General features: G+C 44.0%; 1 protein-coding gene across 4 annotated transcripts in view; it reads right to left on the bottom strand.

The window, feature by feature from the left end:
* The window catches only part of LOC138246367 (oxysterols receptor LXR-beta-like), a 98,020-nt gene extending 80,327 nt beyond the window's left edge, over positions 1-17,693 (bottom strand). For 2 of the 4 annotated variants that reach the window (XM_069200913.1, XM_069200916.1), the window contains exon 1: positions 17,580-17,693. The gene's annotated coding sequence lies outside the window, so the exon portion shown is untranslated. The remainder of the gene's footprint in view (positions 1-17,579) is intronic. The other 2 variants (XM_069200915.1, XM_069200917.1) reach the window with 2 other exon arrangements.
* Positions 17,694-18,418: the final 725 nt, after the last annotated feature.

Below are 18,418 nucleotides of genomic sequence, written 5' to 3'. Positions count from 1 at the left end.
AGAGGATGGTGGTGCCGTGGGGTTTGAGGATGTTGGCTAGTGGGGCCATGTAGATGTTAAAGAGTGTGGGGCTGAGGGAGGAGCCTTGTGGGACTCCGCAGGTGATTTTGGTGGCGGAGGATTGGAAGGGTGGGAGATGGACTTTTTGGGTTCTGTCGGTGAGGAAGGAGGTGAGCCAGTCCAGGGCTTTGTGGCGGATCCCGGCGTCGTGAAGTCGTGTGTGTGGTGGCAGACAGTGTCAAAGGCTGCGGAGAGGTCCAGGAGTATGAGTACTACGGTCTCGCCCATGTCGACTCTGGATCTGATTTCGTCGGTGCATGCGATGAGAGCGGTTTCTGTGCTGTGGTTCTTGCGGAACCCAGATTGGGAGGGGTCAAGTGTGTGGTTTGCCTCGAGGAAGTGGGATAGGCGGGAGTTGACTAGTTTTTTCCATGACCTTGGCAGGGAAAGGGAGGAGGGAGATGGGGCGGTAGTTGGAGAGGTCGTCTGGGTCGGCTTTTTTTTTTTTTTCTTTTTAGGAGCGCAGTGACTTTCGCGTGTTTCCAGGGGTCTGGGAAGGTGGCGGTTTCGAATGAGCTGTTGATAATGGCTCGGAGTATGGGGGCGATGGTGGGGCTGGCCTTATTGTATATTCGGTGGGGGCATGGGTCGGAGGGGGAAGCCAGAGTGGATGGAGTTCATTGTCATTTTAGTTTCTTCGTCGGTGGTGGGGGCCCAGGTGGTGAGTAGGTTGGGGGGGGTGTGTGTGGTGTGTTTGTGTTGGGTGGGTGGAGGTTGCGTGTGGAGGGTGTGTGTGGTATGAAGCTGTTGTGTATGTCCAGGATTTTGCGGTGGAAGTGATCTGAGAGGGAGTTGCAGAGGGTTTGTGTGTGCGTGGGGTCTCGGTTTGCTGGCTTTCGGTTTGGAGAACTCTTTGATGATGGTAAAGAGTTCTTTGCTGCTTTGGGAGTTGTTGTCAATACGTTCCTTGTAGTGTGCTCTTTTGGTGGTGCGTATGAGTTGGTGGTGGATGCGTGTGGTGGGACAAACTCTGGGACATCAGAGGCCAAGATCTCAAACCCGACTGTTGAGACCTAGTTGCCTCTTCTAGACCCCAAGAACACCCAATCAATGTGTTTTTTCAGCATTGAAAATTGATCAGTATAGGGAACGGTGCGGAAAACATTGTGACGCGAAGGGTTAATTAGCTTGAACAGTGAAGATGAGCGTGATGCCTGCCGAAGCCAGAGCAACGTGGAAGAAATTCACGATGTTCGCTTTCAAGCTTGTTTTCTTTTGACATTCCGTAGATAAACTCATTTGCAGCTGCATGTGTGAGAAACAGGCTGTGAAATAGATTCAGTCTCAACCTTGAGAACGAGACCACAGTAAAAGATGGAATGAAAACAATGGCCAGGGAATGGCAAGGCAGCCAAGAGACTTGTACTGATAACATAGCTAGAAAATACTGGAAGGGGGTAGAATCCAAGCTTCAGGTTATTTAAACACTGAAAGGTGGGTGAAGGAATCGAAGGTCGCAGATGGAGTTATGAAACTGTCATCTTCAGACCCAGAGCTGCCTCCCTGTTTTGCTGTTCCATGACCGTGACGCTCGAGGGGGAGAGAGGTCCAAGCGGGCGGTAGAGGGCTTCCCAGCATTCGTGGACTAAGTTAAGTTCCACCCAGGGATGAAAGGCTTTTTGTTTCTCTGCTCTTTTATTATGATTTATTATTATGCTTGCACTGTGTTTATAATCAGAGAAATTCAGCTCGTTTATAGTTTTTCTTCCTTACTGAACATTGTAGTGTGAGTCTGCCACAGTAATTGAAATATGCATTTTAGTGTGCAGTAAATCAAAGCTTATCTGAAGTATTCAACTCGTTAATATTCTGCTCCCTGAACATCGTAGTGTATCACATTTTGGTATACAGTTATTCCAAGTTTATATCTGTCAATTCACTCTTTGCTCAGATGTATACATAGATGCTCTTTGTAGTGTACATATATATATATATATATATATAGATGCTTTTTTTAATTGCTATTCTTATTCTGTCAATGAACTCTTTGCTCATACGTATACATAGATACTCTTTGTAGTGTACATATATATGAATAGATGCTTTTCATTGCTATTCTTATTCCACTATTGTTGATGTGCTAAATGCCTGCATTTACCTGAAATTATAGTAAAGTTAAATTGTATTCATAATTGGAGTGTGGTCCTTCATTGAGCGTCCTTATTGACTTATACCGAACAGGTGTCAACTAGCCACATGGATAAGACATTTGGTACCAGGACATACGTCAATAATGCCTCTTTGGGGACGTAAGAAAAGTGAGGCAGAGAGCGGAAGACAGCATGGGGCAGAAGCCAGATCCATTCCCGGGTGGTTAGCAACTGACCCGTTCTCTGGTGTGGCAGGGCTCCTGAACTGGTGGGCAGCACCAGTGTTATGGGAGGCATTAGATGAGAAAGTGACTCCCCTTTTAGTGGAAGATGCGGTTGAGAGTGTGAAGCTAAGAGGAGCGAAGCTGGAGCTGAAAGCAGCAGGGCAAGTGGGATGGCTTTTCCTGTCTGCGCTCCGTACGGTATACAGGAAAACATTAACACAGGATGCAGAAATAAGAAAACTGCGGGATGAGGTTGCAGCCTTGTAGGAAAGGCAGTTACTTATGAAAGAAACTATAGAAAGTGCAGTGACTAGGGGTGATCAAATGGAGGCAAGGTGCACCGCATTAGCAGTTCGAGTAGCAAAACAGAAGAGTAGGCATAAGCCTAAAATACCCTCAGCTGTGCAAGTGAGGGCATTGGTACGCAAAGAAAACTGGGATCCTTATACTTGGGATGGAACAGTTTCGGATAATAATGATGATGACTAGAATTGGGAGGATGAGGTGGAAGTACGTGTAGCAGAACTAGGTGAAGTTTAAAGTAGAGAAGGACGTGCAGGTGAAATTGAAGGTGAAAGGGGAAGTGTAATGGAGGTTCGCCCACTCGTGCAGAATAAATCAAAGGGAGTGAATGGTGGGCAAATACAGAATTAATGTTTGGTAAGAGATTATACACAGAGTGAATTGTTAGAAATAACTCTTATGTTTAGGCAGATGCCTGCAGAGCCCTTGTTTAAATGGTTGGTGAGATTGTGGGACACTGGAGCAGATGGTACATATTTATCACCAACTGAACATTTGAAAATGGGATCAGTAACTACACATGCTATGTTAGGGCAACGGTTACGAGGTGCACAGGGGCAACAAGCTTTCACTCTAATGGGTTGGTTGATGGAAGGAGTGAAGCAATTGTACCCAACTGCTATAGATGTGGAGGAGAGTTGGGGTCCTTGGCATACGATTTCGGAGGCAAATGAACAACTGCGAGAAATGGGGATGCAGAACACAGTATACTCCCAACAGTTTTTAGGACCTGATGTTGAACCCGTGACAGCAGGGATCAGGGCACGGTTAATCAGAAATGCCCCTCTGCACATGAAAGGTGCCTTGTTGGCCCTTCTAGGACCTGCTCAGGGAAGACTAGTGGGGGATCTGGTATTATTAATGGCACAATAAGAAGGGCTTGATAGAAAAAAAATCAGCAAGAGCAGTGGGGCAGGACAATAAGTAGAAGGGAGGAGAATGTACAATGAAAGTGACCAGACAACAAATGTGGATAGATTTGTTGAATGCTGGGGTGAAGAAAGAGGAGATAGATGGAAAGCTTACCCCTTATCTGCTTAATAAATGGAAAGCATTACAGCGTAGACAGAAAGAGAAAGAGGCATTTGATGAGAAACAGCCCTCAGCACCACCCATGGAAGAGTCTGAGAAGGAAAAAACAGAATCAGGGAAAAATAGGAAGGTGCCTGTCTCAACTCTATATCACAACTTGTCCAGCGATGGCTGGGAAGTCCCAGACCCCTTATTATGAAGGTCAGGCCAAACCCCGGGGGTCAGAGCAGTGCAAGAGGTAAGCCCCGGGGACAGGCGGCCATATGTACCTCTCATCATTTATTGGCAAAAAGGAACACAACATGTTATGGCACTGCTCGATACAGGTGCGGAAGTAACTTTAATAACTGGAAACCCTAAGAGGCTGCCAGGGAAGGGTGTGATCATTAATGGTTAAGGGGGTGCAGAGACAGAGGCCAAACCTGTTAAGCTTAAATTGTCAATCGGTAAAGGACCCCCGTTCAGGGCAGAGGTTTTAATAGCTGAAGTACCAGAATACATTATTGGCATGGATTTGTTACTAGGCAAAACTATTGATACACAATGGGGAACATTTACTTTTGGTGTGAGGAGCGTACACATAAAGAAATCTAGGACAGTTCTGGTAGGGCATGCAAAGTGGAGTCCATTACATGTGCCTCCTCCAAAGGAGCCGGTGTGCATTAAACAGTACCGCATACCCAGAGGTCATAAAGAGATTTCAGAAACCATACAGGGGTTGCTAGATGCAGGTGTGTTAAGGCCGGCTGTGAGCCCATTCAACTCTCCTATATGGCCCGTGAAGAAACCAGATGATACATATCGAATGACTGTCGACTATCGACAACTGAATAAAGTGGCTCCACCTTTGGCAGCCACTGTCCCAGATATCATCACACTGGTGGAACAGTTGAGTAAAGATGTGGGGGAATGGCATGCCGTGATTGATCTAGCAAACGCCTTCTTTTCAATTGATATTGATGAGGCCAGTCAAGACCAATTTGCAATAAGCTGGCAGGACAGACAATTCACATTCAGGAAGTTGCCCCAGGGGTACGTGCATAGTCCCACATTGTGTCATGGGCTAATAGCCAGAGAGTTAGCTAACTTCTCGGCTGGAAACACCCGACTTGCACATTACATTGATGACATCATGATCACTGGGGACACTAAAGAGCAAGTCTCAGACACGCTGGAAAGATTAATTGAATACTTACAGCAGAGGCAAGGAAAAAAAGAGAGTACCACAAGGCATTTGGTCAAAGAGATTAACTCCCTCCATGAGCAATTATACCCCGTTAGAAAAAGAACTAGCAGGAGCATATTGGGCGTTAGTAGAAACAGAGTGCATAACTGGTGACCGGCCGGTTACCTTAAGAACACGGTTCCCCTTACTAGGCTGGATAAGAGAAGGAGGGGTTGGCACTAAAGCAGGCAGGGCGCAGGAGTCTACCATCGTAAAGTGGAAATGGTATCTGCAGCAGAGGGCAAAACCGGGGCCAGCAGGAGTATCGAAGTTACAAGAAGATATGCTGGGGGCAGTGAACTTACAAGCAATGGTCCCCTCACCAGAGCCATCTGAGATGGAGTCCTCACCATTTAAAACAGCCCCACCTTTTGAACAGCTCACAGAAGAAGAACAGAAAAATGCATGGTTCACAGATGGTACCGCCCGGTACCATCAAGGAAAGAGACAATGGCAAACAGTCGCATTCCAGCCTGCTACAGAAACGCTGTTGCTGCGAGGAGGAAATAATGGATCAAGTCAGCTTGCAGAACTGCAGGGGGTAGCAGCAGTGATCGAACAGGCCCCCATCGGAGAGAAAATGTTTGTGTACACTGACAGCTGGGCCACCTACCAAGGACTAGTAAGCTGGGCCCCGACTTGGCGCAAGGATGGATGGAAAATCAAAGGCACCCCCATTTGGGGAGGCGAGCAGCTATGGGAAGAGATGTGGGAGAAAGGGCACAAATGTCAAATCTATGTGGGACATGTGGACCCCCATTGCCCATCAGACACCTCACTTGCATCTCTATTCAACAACACCGCAGATCAGATGGCCAAAACACGAACAGTGATCATCAATAAGGAGGCTGAAGCTGCTCTAGCAAACTGGGCCCATGCAACATCGTGACATCTAGGAGAGAATGGCACTTATGCATGGGCACAGCAACGACAGATTCTAGTCACTAAAGAACAGGTCCAACAAGCAGTAAAAGAGTGCCCCACATGCAACCAGATAAAACAAATGCCCCTGCAAAAGAAGCCAATCGGCCATATGAGAAGAGGAACCGCAGCCGCTACAGTGTGGCAATTGGACTATATCGGGCCGCTACCAAAGGAAGGAGGAAAAAGCTACGTATTGACCATGGTGGACACCTACTCTGGCCTTATGTTGGGTATGCCCTGTAAGTCTGCAGACCAAAAGTCCACTTTGCGAGGGCTAGACTACCTGATAAAACATTATGGGGTACCTGATGAAATCCAAACAGATAGGGGCACACACTTTTCAGGGAAAACAGTGCAGGATTGGGCGCAGGAACAGGGAATTCGGTGGATTTTACACCTTAGTTATTATCCACAAGCTGCAGGTATGATTGAGAGATATAACGGATTGTTGAAAGAACAGCTAAAAAAGTTATCAGCACATCAGACTCTAAAAGGATGGAGTAGTAATTTAGACAAAGCCTTGTTTGAATTGAACAATAGGCCAGTTGGGAAGCAGACTTCTTTCATTCGGATGACAGGGCATGATAAAGAAATCACCCACACAATGATTGTCTGGAAAACAGACCCTCAAGCTTGATTACCTTTACAGGCTAATTCTGGCAGTATAGGACTGCACCGGTTTGCTCCAGAGGATGGAGAAACACCCGTAGGACAAGTGAAGACTATTCCCCTAGGAATAGGAGTGAGAGTACCACCTGGAACATATGGTAGAATTGCCCCTCAATCCAGCCTAGCCATCAAGGGAGTGTCGGTGCTATGGGGAGTCATAGACCCAGATTTTAGAGAAGAGGTTAAAGTAGTATTACTGAACCAAGGAGATGCTACTGTATCGTATCAAGCACATGACAGACTTGCCCAATTGATTTGTGAACAAGCGTATACCCCCCACATTGAAGAAAGATCTGCCCCCCCCGATAACACTCTGAGAGGTGAAGGAGGATTTGGAAGCACAGGAAGAAGAGTATGGGTGCATCATCCAGGGAAAAAGCCAGAGGCAGGAGAGATATTGAGTCAAGGGGTGGGAAGTACGTATATTGTACTTTTAAAGAATTCTAATGTACCTGTATTTGTACCTGCAGTGAGACTTACCCCACGGTCGTAAATGATGACATCTGCATCGATGACGTGGTTCCTGTTTGCGGTCATGATTATAACCGGAAAAAGTATATTAGTACGACCAAATGTGGCAGAGAATGTCATCACGGATCTTCATGTCACTTGTGCACCTCAAACCTCTAATGTAACTGATGACCAGGGAAATGTTTCACTCTGCAACGTGAAGGTACCTGGAGGCAAATGGATGGCTGCCAAAGCTGTAACCAAATCCGACATGCCAACGGACTGAAAGAGTTGCAGGGAATGCCCGCAACGGTACAGGCTTTGAATTACACGCTAAACATGATATGTAACTATTGTGATACCATTGTACCTTTTACACCAGTACAGACATATCCATGTAGATCTTATGATTGTTCAAACAAACAATATATTTTACCAGGACATATGGTGGTTGTTACAATGACTAATAGAACTACAGGAGTTCGATACTCCAAATCGCCTGCCTTTATGTTTTATGTAGCAGAAAGACGTATGGTCAGCAATTTAGGCAACGTTTCCATAGTTCGATATAGAATAGGATGTAAGCAAGCTTTACATGCAAGCATAATTAACCATATTGTGTTACAGATAACTATTGCTAAGGGGAATGTCTCTAAGTAAGATCCATTATGCACACCATGGACACTACAGTTATGGCCCTTGCCGAAGTTACACATCAGAAGAGATCTAGGATCCATGATAGCCGGTCCCACCGGAACTGGGGTAGGGGCCCTGAACGCTTTCGATATTGAAGCCATCAGGAATAAGCTATCTTCAACAGGATATAGTACATGGGAGGCCATAAAAGTAATTTCACAATGGGGGCCCACACACTCACAAGAAGTATGGAAGGTTCTGCGTGGGTTGTATCGTGATTGGCAATGGCATAATTTCACTTATGAACAATTTGGAAAAAGCTTTCAAAGCACCCAAACAATGTCCAAAGGAATTCAGTGCATACTATGGCAAAGCATTGTTAATCAACAGTATGTAGACTTCAAAGCGGAATGGGGACAGCTTCAAGGTGAATATTGGAGACAACAATTGCATTTGCCTGAGGAAATATGGGTAAAGCCTATACAATTTCATTGTGAGGGAGAGATGTGTTATGCTCATTTTGATATAGCTAGAAGTAATCTTCCTCCTGAAATATGGTGCCCCTTTATATTGCTCCCTGTAGTAATAGGTGAAGAATGGTGGATACCTCACACTGACAAAAAAATTGATTGATCAAACAAATCACACCATAGATCCCACTAGATGTGCAGATTGGTCTAAGGGGTGGGTATGTACCCACACTGGACGGGCGCTAGACCCATGCCTTCACCCAATACCAGGAGAATGTGAATGGTTACCTTATCCTATTAATGGCACAGACTTATATCAGATAGGAACAGAGAGTATATGTTACGTTACTAATCATCCCTTACTTATTAACGGATTTGTACAAACCACCGGAGAGCAGGTAATGTGTATGTGTAATATTACCAGCATTATTGACATAAGTACTCACATCCTATACCGACCGACTAAGTTCACCACAACCTCATTACAGACGCAAATGCAAGCACAGTTAGAATGGAACATCCCGCTTGTTGTGAAGCTAGCTAGATTAGAGGCAATCAGGCGCTACGCACAAATCACATTTGCTAAATTTGACATGGCAGCTAAATATACCAAGGATACAGCCATACAGATGACCATAGACACCAAACAGCTTATGCACACTGCTTCACGCATCCAGCAAGTAACTGAGCACCATTGGTATGACATCTTCTTAGGTTGGGCACCAGGAGCTACGAAGACGCTAAATATAGTGTTACATCCGCTTATTTGGTTATTGATTGTCTGTGTCACGCTAATGATTATACTATGTAGACTATATGTACGCACAAACCAGCTTTATACTAAAATGCAGGCGCTTAGAATAATGCTAACAAGTATTCGTAGCAATCTAGCTAGCGAAGCGTTACAATAAATACTTCTGGTTTCGCAAGCATCACGCTCATCTAAGGGGTGGAGTGATCAGTACAGGGAAAGGTGCAGAAGACATTGTGACGCGAAGGGTTAATTAGCTTGAACAGTGTAGATGAGCGTGATGCCTGCCGAAGCCAGAGCAACGTGGAAGAAGTTCACGATGTTCACTTTCAAGCTTGTTTTCTTTTGACATTCCGTAGATAAACTTATTCGCAGCTGCAGGTGTGAGAAACAGGCTGTGAAGGAGATTCAGTCTCAACCTTGAGAACGAGACCACAGTAAAAGATGGAATGAAAACAATGGCCAGGGAATGGCAAGGCAGCCAATAGACATGTACTGATAACATAGCTAGAAAATAGTGGAAGGGGGTAGAATCCAAGCTTCAGGTTATTTAAACACTGAAAGGTGGGTGAGGGAATCGAAGGTCGCAGATGGAGTTATGAAACTGTCATCTTCAGACCCAGAGCTGCCTCCCTGTTTTGCTGTTCCAAGACCGTGACTCTCGAGTGGGAGAGAGGTCCAAGCGGGCGGTAGATGGCTTCCCAGCATTCGTGGACTAAGTTAAGTTCCACCCAGGGATGAAAGGCTTTTTGTTTCTCTGCTCTATTATTATGATTGATTATTATGCTTGCACTGTGTTTATAATCTGAGAAATTCAGCTCGTTTATAGTTTTTCTTCCTTACTGAACATCGTAGTGTGAGTCTGCCACAGTAACTGAAATATGCATTTTAGTGTGCAATAAATCAAAGCTTATCTGAAGTATTCAACTCGTTTATATTCTGCTCCGTGAACATCGTATTATATCACATTTTGGTATACAGTTATTCCAAGTTTATATCTGTCAATGAACTCTTTGCTCAGATGTATGCATAGATGCTCTTTGTAGTGTACTTCTATATCTATATATATATGCTTTTTTTTAATTGCTATTCTTATTCTGTCAATAAACTCTTTGCTCATACGTATACATAGATACTCTTTGTAGTGTACATATATATGAATAGATGCTTTTCATTGCTATTTTTATTCCACTATTGTTGATGTGCTAAATGCCTGCATTTACCTGAAATTATGGTAAAGCTAAATTGTATTCATAATTGGCATGTGGTCCTTCATGGAGCGTCCTTATTGACTTATACCGAACAGGTGTCAACTAGCCACCTGGATAAGACAAAAATGTCCACCGTTTCACTTGACTAATCATGTGTTGTCTGGATGTCAGAAGTACAAACTGAAAAAGACTAAAGTCATGTTCTACGAGTAACTTTAAAGTGCATTATTTTGGATGTGCATGTTGTCTTTACTACACCAGATGGGCATTTGCCAAAGTATTGTGTCTCTGGCTGTCTTGTTTACACGCTGTATAGCGACTTGAATTGTTAATCTTGGTTCTTTTAAATTACAATTGGTCTGTGTATGGCAATACGTTTGGATTTTAATGTGTGCAAACAAGAGATTAGCATTAATGCTATAACTTTTTCTTCAGATCACAAATATTACATGATGTCAAATCCAGTTTGAGGTTTTCTGCCTATTATGCCATTAACTAAGTCTGGGGAGAAGAACATGGACACTTAAAGCACATGGGCTATTGAACATTCTAGTCAAGTAGGGGATCAGACTCTTCAGACATGCTGGCAAGTACAGACACACAAATTCTGCTTGCGGGACCCCAATAGTCTACTACTCCAAATTACCTAATAATACACTAGAACTTTGCATCAGTTGTTATCAACAGCCATATATCTGTAGTCTCCGGCATCGTCAGTTAAGTATGACATCAGCCTGGAAAAACCAACATTTGGACCTTTTGGCAAAACATGTTTAAAAGTAACCTAAAGGTAATGTGCAAGCATGACACAAGGAGCTGAATAATTAAATACTTTAAAATAAATTGCTGTCATTGTGCTCATGTCTAATGCAAACAATACAAAGCTTTCTCAGGAGCACCACGTCACAAAAAATAACGTTTAAGCATTAACATGGGCGCTTCTAAAGGTATAATCAATACCTCTACTACTGAATTGTATGCTGCTTGTTACTCTTTACTGATACTAGGAGAGCTGCTTATGAAGCCAACATTTCTAGATAATCCATTAACTAAATGAACGCGAATTCAATTAACTGACTGCTATAAAAAAGTGGGGCTTTTCATGAAAAACATGTCAGCTATATTCTAAATGGATTGAAAAGCTTGGTTATATTACATTTAACAAGGAAGCTTGCGGTATGGATTAACAACGTTTTGCTCTCTGTGGACATTCAGACTAAAAAATTAATAAAAAGATTCTTCACAGAATAAATGTTCATGCTTTTCAACATTTAAGAAAGGTCTTCCTTTATACAAAGCCCAAAATATACAATATGAAAATGACAGTGATGTGGTTCTCCTGAAAGTTTATTTTTTTGCATGCAGTCACACCAACGGGTATCTGGTGTCTGAGTAGCGGACCTACATGCCAGGCTAAATAACTTAACTACCACATATATTTTGTATCGGGTAATTATAATCATGCTGTATCTTCATGCTCAGGCTATTTGTTGTTGTCCAATAAATATTTGTTTTACTTGGTTTAAAATAAAACAAATAGTACAACAAAAAACAGAGCCTGCAAATAACAGCATACAGTTAAGTTAAAAATGTTTGAACATGTCTCCTCAATAGCATTAACAAAATCAACTGCCTCGTGATAGCTTGCAATCTATTAAGGTGTAGCTGATTTTACTGAGTCTATTAAAAACGTAGAAAGAGTTACATGTATGAGGATACTGCCAATTAGATCAAACAGGCATTTCAGGTATTCAGCCCTATTCGTTAGTTTAATTGTGCACACCCATGCAGACAATGTGTGATAAGTCACCAATTCAGTATGACATAATTAACAGATATGTGCATCCATAAAGCCCATGCTAAGCATCAAATTATTGATAAGAACGGTCGCTGTCCCAGTCGAAACAACAAGTGATTTACCCACAATAAATGCCAAATGACTCACAATGAGTAATATGACCGTCCGAAGGGTCTGCATATAAGCATGATCGAACCTCACTTCAAGAATAAGACACTAAAAAGGACAACTCTTCAGCAGCGTCCAGATTTGTGTCCTTCTGGTGACCGGTATATTAGTAGCTGGGGAGCGATCGTGGCATTATAAGTTCAGACAGTGGCTGGATATGCAGCCTACAAATTGGCAATTCAAACTATTCAGGTCAGGCACTGGAACGTTAACATGAAAGTTCTTAGCAGTTCAATATGGAGATCACAGCTGCTTTTCGTCCAGCATACTGCCTAGGTAGCAATATTTGGCACAGGCTCAAGCTTAACACTGTTTTAACCACAATTTCCTAGGAAAGCTCTTCTGACGAAATAGCATTATCTTAGCCCTAAATATGTTAATCCTAAAATGATTCACACAACATGCCGCAGGTTTAAGGAGTTTTTGCTGGCATGGCTTAACAGCAAGGTGTGTCATCTGAGTAATATAGCAAAAGAAACGCCAACAGCCTTGCTTGGGAGGATAGTTAACTACAAGTTTCAACCTGAATACTGCAAGGTCCACAATATACAGATTAAATATTAACAGTACAAGCAGACACCGTTACTTTACATTATGCAATAACTTTCTTGGCCCGTCAACTGACTATAAAATTCGTCAACCAAGCAAACAAACCGATATAAAACCTGCGCATTCTTAAAATGTAAATGCAATCCCGTTTTGCACAATTTGATCCATACTAACCCGAAAACTGTAGGATTGAGAGATTTCTAAATCAAAGTAGCAAGAAAACAATGTAGGGCATGTCAGAACCTATTTCAGGTCCATGCGGCAAGCAGGGGCTACCAGAGTTGTGGGCTCGGGGGTTATTTGCCTCTGATATCTCGGGGTCCGTCGTACCATGCTCTTCAAACAGGGCCAAGCACTACTCCTTCGGCACTTGCCTGAGTGGTAGTGACGGCAATCAGCCTCAGGTGGGTTAGAGTGGGGGTACAACAGATTCAAGAAGCAACAGACACTCAACAACGCAATAACTGATTGCCCTGCTGACATTGTTTACCTTTGTAAAAAGAGAAGTACTTTAATGCACAGTAAAATGTAATACTACAAACTATGCTGATGTGTCATGTACCCAGTTACTGGTGCAGAGTTATGCCCCCTAGGTGAGGGTACCCCCACTTCCTCCTTCTACCTTTCCTTAGTCTAAAGATACTCTGGTGTGGGCTGCAGCACAGAATCCGTGCTCCCTCCACCCCAATCTTGATCCCACCTCCACCCAAGCTTGGTAGGCATTAACAGCACTTGGTAACTATCTTTGTCTCACCTGTATTTAAGGCTCGCATTAGGTCACGAGTCAGTCTACCACTCCTCAGTCCTGGCTTTCTCGTGGTTGAGGGAAAGATACGCTGGCCACAGGTAAATGGTTTGGCTGCGCCTCTCCTTGACGCAGATGCAATGTCTGGAGGCAACTGCCCTCTTTTGAGCACTCAGTCATCAGCGGATTAGCCCACAGGTTGTCAAGACCTCCACCTAGCTTTGGGTGAGTATGCAGAGTCAGAATCTTGGTCCTCCTTGGTAGATGCAGTACGCTTCTGGGCACAAATCCAGGGATGGCCACTGAATCGCTAACATGTACTGCAACAGTTGCAGTTGAGTTTCACTGTGCGCACTTCTTGTTACACAGTCACTCAGGCACCCTCTGGAAAGTGCCACAGGTTTACTCACTCTACCCGGCGTTTTGGAGACTCTTAGGACACGTACCACAGGCTTACTCTGGCGTCTCCTTTAGCAGTGCAGACAGCTCAGGGACTCTGTGGAGTAAGACTGCTGCAACAGCACAGTTAAAGGGGCTATTTACTCAAGTACACTTCTGCAGTGCTGTGAATCCTCTGCTATGAGAGAGACAGCTGGCTCAGAACATAGAGCACACCAGTCATACTTCCACGAGTCTGTCAGACAGACCAACAGCACGGGGAGTGCATGGGTCTTGCACATGGCAATAGTTCACTTCTCCTATACTGTTGGCTTGCTCTTTCTCTCTTCCTCAAGCAGGAGTCTCCAAACGTTTCAAGACAAAAGACACTTCTTCCAGACCAAACTACTGGTGATGTCCCATCACCTTTGGGGAGGTGACTATCAGGCAGACACTAGCTTCAGTTGCACCGTTGTCCTCTAGGTACTCTGTGGAGCACGCGCTCCTTGGCGGATGAGAACTTGGAACAGGAACAACAACTGCGTCAGCAGCTCCCACTCTTATACAGGTACAGAAGACCGGAGAACTGCATTCTCGGTCTGAATTTCCAGAACCAGTTTGGATTATATCTTCATCCATTGTCTAGGACTAGGTTCCTCTACCTCCAGACACAGGAATGCCAGCAATACACTCCCAATGTCTCGAGTAAGCGCACATCAATCTTGTGCACATGAGTAGGCTTGGGCTTCCAAAACGGACCCCATGGGCTTCTCACAGTCATTACGAAAAGTATCCTGTAATAATTATACCACATGTAAATACACAAATACAAGCGCTAGGGATAACAGAACATGAATCTAGGTTCACCTGTAGCAGCGGGGCTTAAGGCATGTGGGATAGTAAGCCACCACTGTTGTGAGGCAGATATAAAAGTCTCGTAACACAAAGATCACTTCAAAAACATGGTATGCTATCACCACCGTGCTACACAGCAGTTCTCTGCCACTATTGAAAGTGCAATTGGTGCGCTCCTCCTGGTCCAGGGAAGGTCCGGGACTAGAGTCAAATCAAGAGACAAGCCAATGCGTGTCAGATACCTGCAGTTGGGCACTCAGAGCAGGGGACACCACTGCACTCCACGCAGGAGACATTTTTGCCCCAACAGGCATATCTTGTCAGTTGTCAAATTAATCAAACTAGAGAACCACAGTTTTGTACACTGTAGAGTAATCTTTGTGGAAATCAGTTTCGGAACTTGGTAGAATCCTTTTCAGTTTACTCCACTCAAGTATTTCGCAGTGTAGTACTTGGGCAAACACTTTGCTGAGGGGGCTGGGCGGTGACAAAAGCCTACAATCTCAAGGCTCAGTTTTGTGTCTCTTTTTAAAAACTACAATCAAAACAGAACCTTACGAAGCAGGTGCTAGAGCGTAGCAGGTCAAGATAGAACTGAAAACTGGACACAGCACGGAAGTCCAGTGCCACGGGTAGCACTTCAGCATCATACTCACCAATCGGACCTTCATGGTCAACAGCCCAAGATTTTGTCTTTAATAGAGTTAGCCACTGGACAACGTCAAAAGGCAAATCCATATCAACATAAGCACTTTTGAGGAGTCACTCAAAGATTCAAAAGTAGCACAATATGCCACTCTGGGGCTTTAGATCGATCGCCATCGGACTGCCAAGCAGTAAAATCAGTATTACTCATATCGGGGTTCATAACTATACCTGCTGACACACTAAGCTACAAGTTTCCAAAATGCATGTATAGCCCATTGTCTATGGGATATAAATAAGACAAGCCATAAGATAAGATTCCAGTTTGCTATACAGACAAATCTTTTTGTATATAAGCACGTTTTTTGTTTACTATTAGTATTTATGGGAACAGTTTTCCTCCAAGCCAGAACACAAAGGTATGGATTTCTAATCACAGACTGCAACTCCTTCTCATGGTCAAACAAGGATGGATTAACTCGCCAGGATCTGCCTTTCTGAACACAAACTGCCTGGTTTTCGTCTGATCCACAAAAGCTTTCCAGCAGACGGCAGATAAATACATAAGATCAATTACCACAACATTGGCAGAACACTGGAGGTAGTAAGGAGGGCGAGTGTTTAGGTGCCAAATATGCATGACCTAATTATTCTTAATGATGAAACTCATCTTGGTAAGTTTAGTCTTTTCCCACCAGACAAAAACTTAAGATGCACTTTAAGAATGAGCAGGTGCAAAAAGATGGAATAATTCCATACCTTCTAGAGACAACTGTATACATTCTAATATTCTGTTAGAATAATCTTCACAAAATGCATCCTTTGAAAGAAGGTATATTCAAGGCTGGATATGGCTTTTGTGTTCTTCCATTTAAAAAGGCCAACGGATGTGCAATGTTATTTTGCCACGACAATCGGTTCTTGAGTCTGTAAAGTTTGGGTAGTGAATTTGCCATACTTGTTTAGTCTGCTCACCAAAAACCCAGTTTTGTAGTCTACTGTAGGGATGTTGATGCTTAGAATATTCCTGCGGTGGCTCTCACAGCTTTTCTCCCAACTCCAATAGGAAGTTATTTGCTTTGCCCAGTGAAAAGTATGTTTACTTTCAGAAATTCTGTACATGTCGCCGCAAAGTAAGCCAGTAAATAGAATGACACAGAAAAAACAACTTTACAGCAAAGGAAAAGTCGGCAAACTCCCCTCTCTTTCTTCCTGTCAAACCCGTATTTGCTTAGGAACGGTATCATTTACAATCTAGAAGGATGGAAGAATCAACCACCCAAGTTTCAGGATAACATATCTTTAGCTCGGCTTGCCTGTCAAGAAACACGTTAGGATCTCTATGATGCAGAGCACCATGAATATATAACATTCAAAACGGAGCCGAAGAAAGAGAATGGAGCAACCTTTCAACACCTGTGCCGCTCAACAGTGGCTGAACACTAGACGTTTTCCCTGAACTAGCTATTGTGAGCAGCCAACCATTACAAATAAAATGACACACCCCTTATTCTGACGGGGCAAACAAGTGATTAGAGTCAAATGAGCAAATGTTATTCGCCTCAACTGCGGAAACGGGCATTTCGTGAAACAGCATGCCTACGGGAACGAGCTACATGAAGCATCAAGGGCCTCGGGATATCCTGTTGCTTAAGCTGTTAGGGATCTTACAGTTGTAAGTTTGGAGTGAGGCATTCATTAATGAGTTAAATGTTAACTTCGTCTGACTCCTAAGCAGGCACATACACAAAGTGACTCTTGAGCGTCAGTTTCATCAAATGTAAAACTCATGTAAAAAGAAGGCCGTCCATTAAAATAGTCTGCCCAAACCCAGAACATGATTGAGGAAGTACGTCGTGAGCAGACTGCCTAAGCATGGGACACCAAATACAGAGACACGTCTGACTTCCAGTGCCCATGTATAACTGCTGAGTGGAGATAACGTTAAGGCTTAGACGTCCATCCACACAATCCACCACTAGAATCTAAACATCAACCAGCACTGTTATCAAGAAACACAACCTGTCTTTTGACACACTTCCAAAGAAGCTCGTGCTGCACCCATTCCCTCCTCTCTCTTTCCCCTCAACTGTTTCATTTGTGCTCATCGCCTTTGCCAGCCCACTCCCTTTTAATAAACCCCCTTAATCTTTGTTGCATACAGTATTCCCTGTTTTGCCTACTTTGTCACTTCCCTGTCAAGTCTCCTACATCTCGTTTCTTGTTATCCATGTGCACTCCTTCACTCCACCCAGGTCCCCGTTATTTGCTCATCTTCTCCTACCTTCCACTTTCACTTTCTATGCCAATACATCGCTCCTAAATCCTTTGAAATGCTTGTTATAGAGCTACCAAGTTCTAGGCATTAAAGGAAAACCCACTTGTCCACTACTTACATGTACCGTCCGTAAATTAAGCCCATTACCCGTTGTCCGTTGTTGATCTTTCAACGGATGTCACTCCTTCGTACTTCCATAGCACTTCCTGGTCGCACCGCAACCAATCCCACGGCTGGATATATTCTATGAGTTGTCTTTCAGTGGGAGGCGCAGCTAATGTGTAAGGTGACGTATGATTGGATCTTAACGGAAACTGCGTCAATCCTTTTAAGCTGTACATAAGTTCGTAAGCGTTGATTGGCTGTGGAGTCTGCACGTGCTTCGGTCCAGGCCGCTACGACCGGGGTCAAGCATCGCACAGTGTAGACCAGGCTGAGGTCCACCCAGTATGAGTTAGTCATGGACGGTGACTAGTTGTCTCCGCTGAGATGTTGTACCTGCTTTGTTGGCAGGACTGACTGATACTAGTTGGTTAGTGTGAGCGGATAATACGACACTGTTTCAGCCCCCTTCCCTGCAGAGAGCGGTCTGTTCACGACTGACTGCCGGTGTTTAATTTGAGCCGGTGGTTGCAGGTGGGGCCCTCACTCGCTTATTTTTTCTTATCAGACTTTGCCCAGAACAAGAGAGGGGAGGGCACGCAAGGGAAAGAGGAGGAGAAAGACGGAAACCCAGTGATAAAGGGAGGAAGCAGGAACCTGCAAGAGCGAGATAAAGTGATAGCGAGTGTATGGTTGTGGATTAAAGAGCTATGAGAAGGTATCTTCTGAGGAACGCTTTTTGCCCTGGCACTTAGTCGTTCACAATGTAACTACTGCTGGCAGCCAGCCTGCAGCTGGTCCGGCCTCTGGACTGACTTTCATGTTCCTGTGTCTCAGACCGTTCGAGTGACTGGC

This window comes from Pleurodeles waltl, chromosome 7 (genome assembly GCF_031143425.1).
Source record: "Pleurodeles waltl isolate 20211129_DDA chromosome 7, aPleWal1.hap1.20221129, whole genome shotgun sequence".
NCBI classification, from domain to species: domain Eukaryota; kingdom Metazoa; phylum Chordata; class Amphibia; order Caudata; family Salamandridae; genus Pleurodeles; species Pleurodeles waltl.
This window is presented reverse-complemented; position numbering and strand designations above follow the sequence as displayed.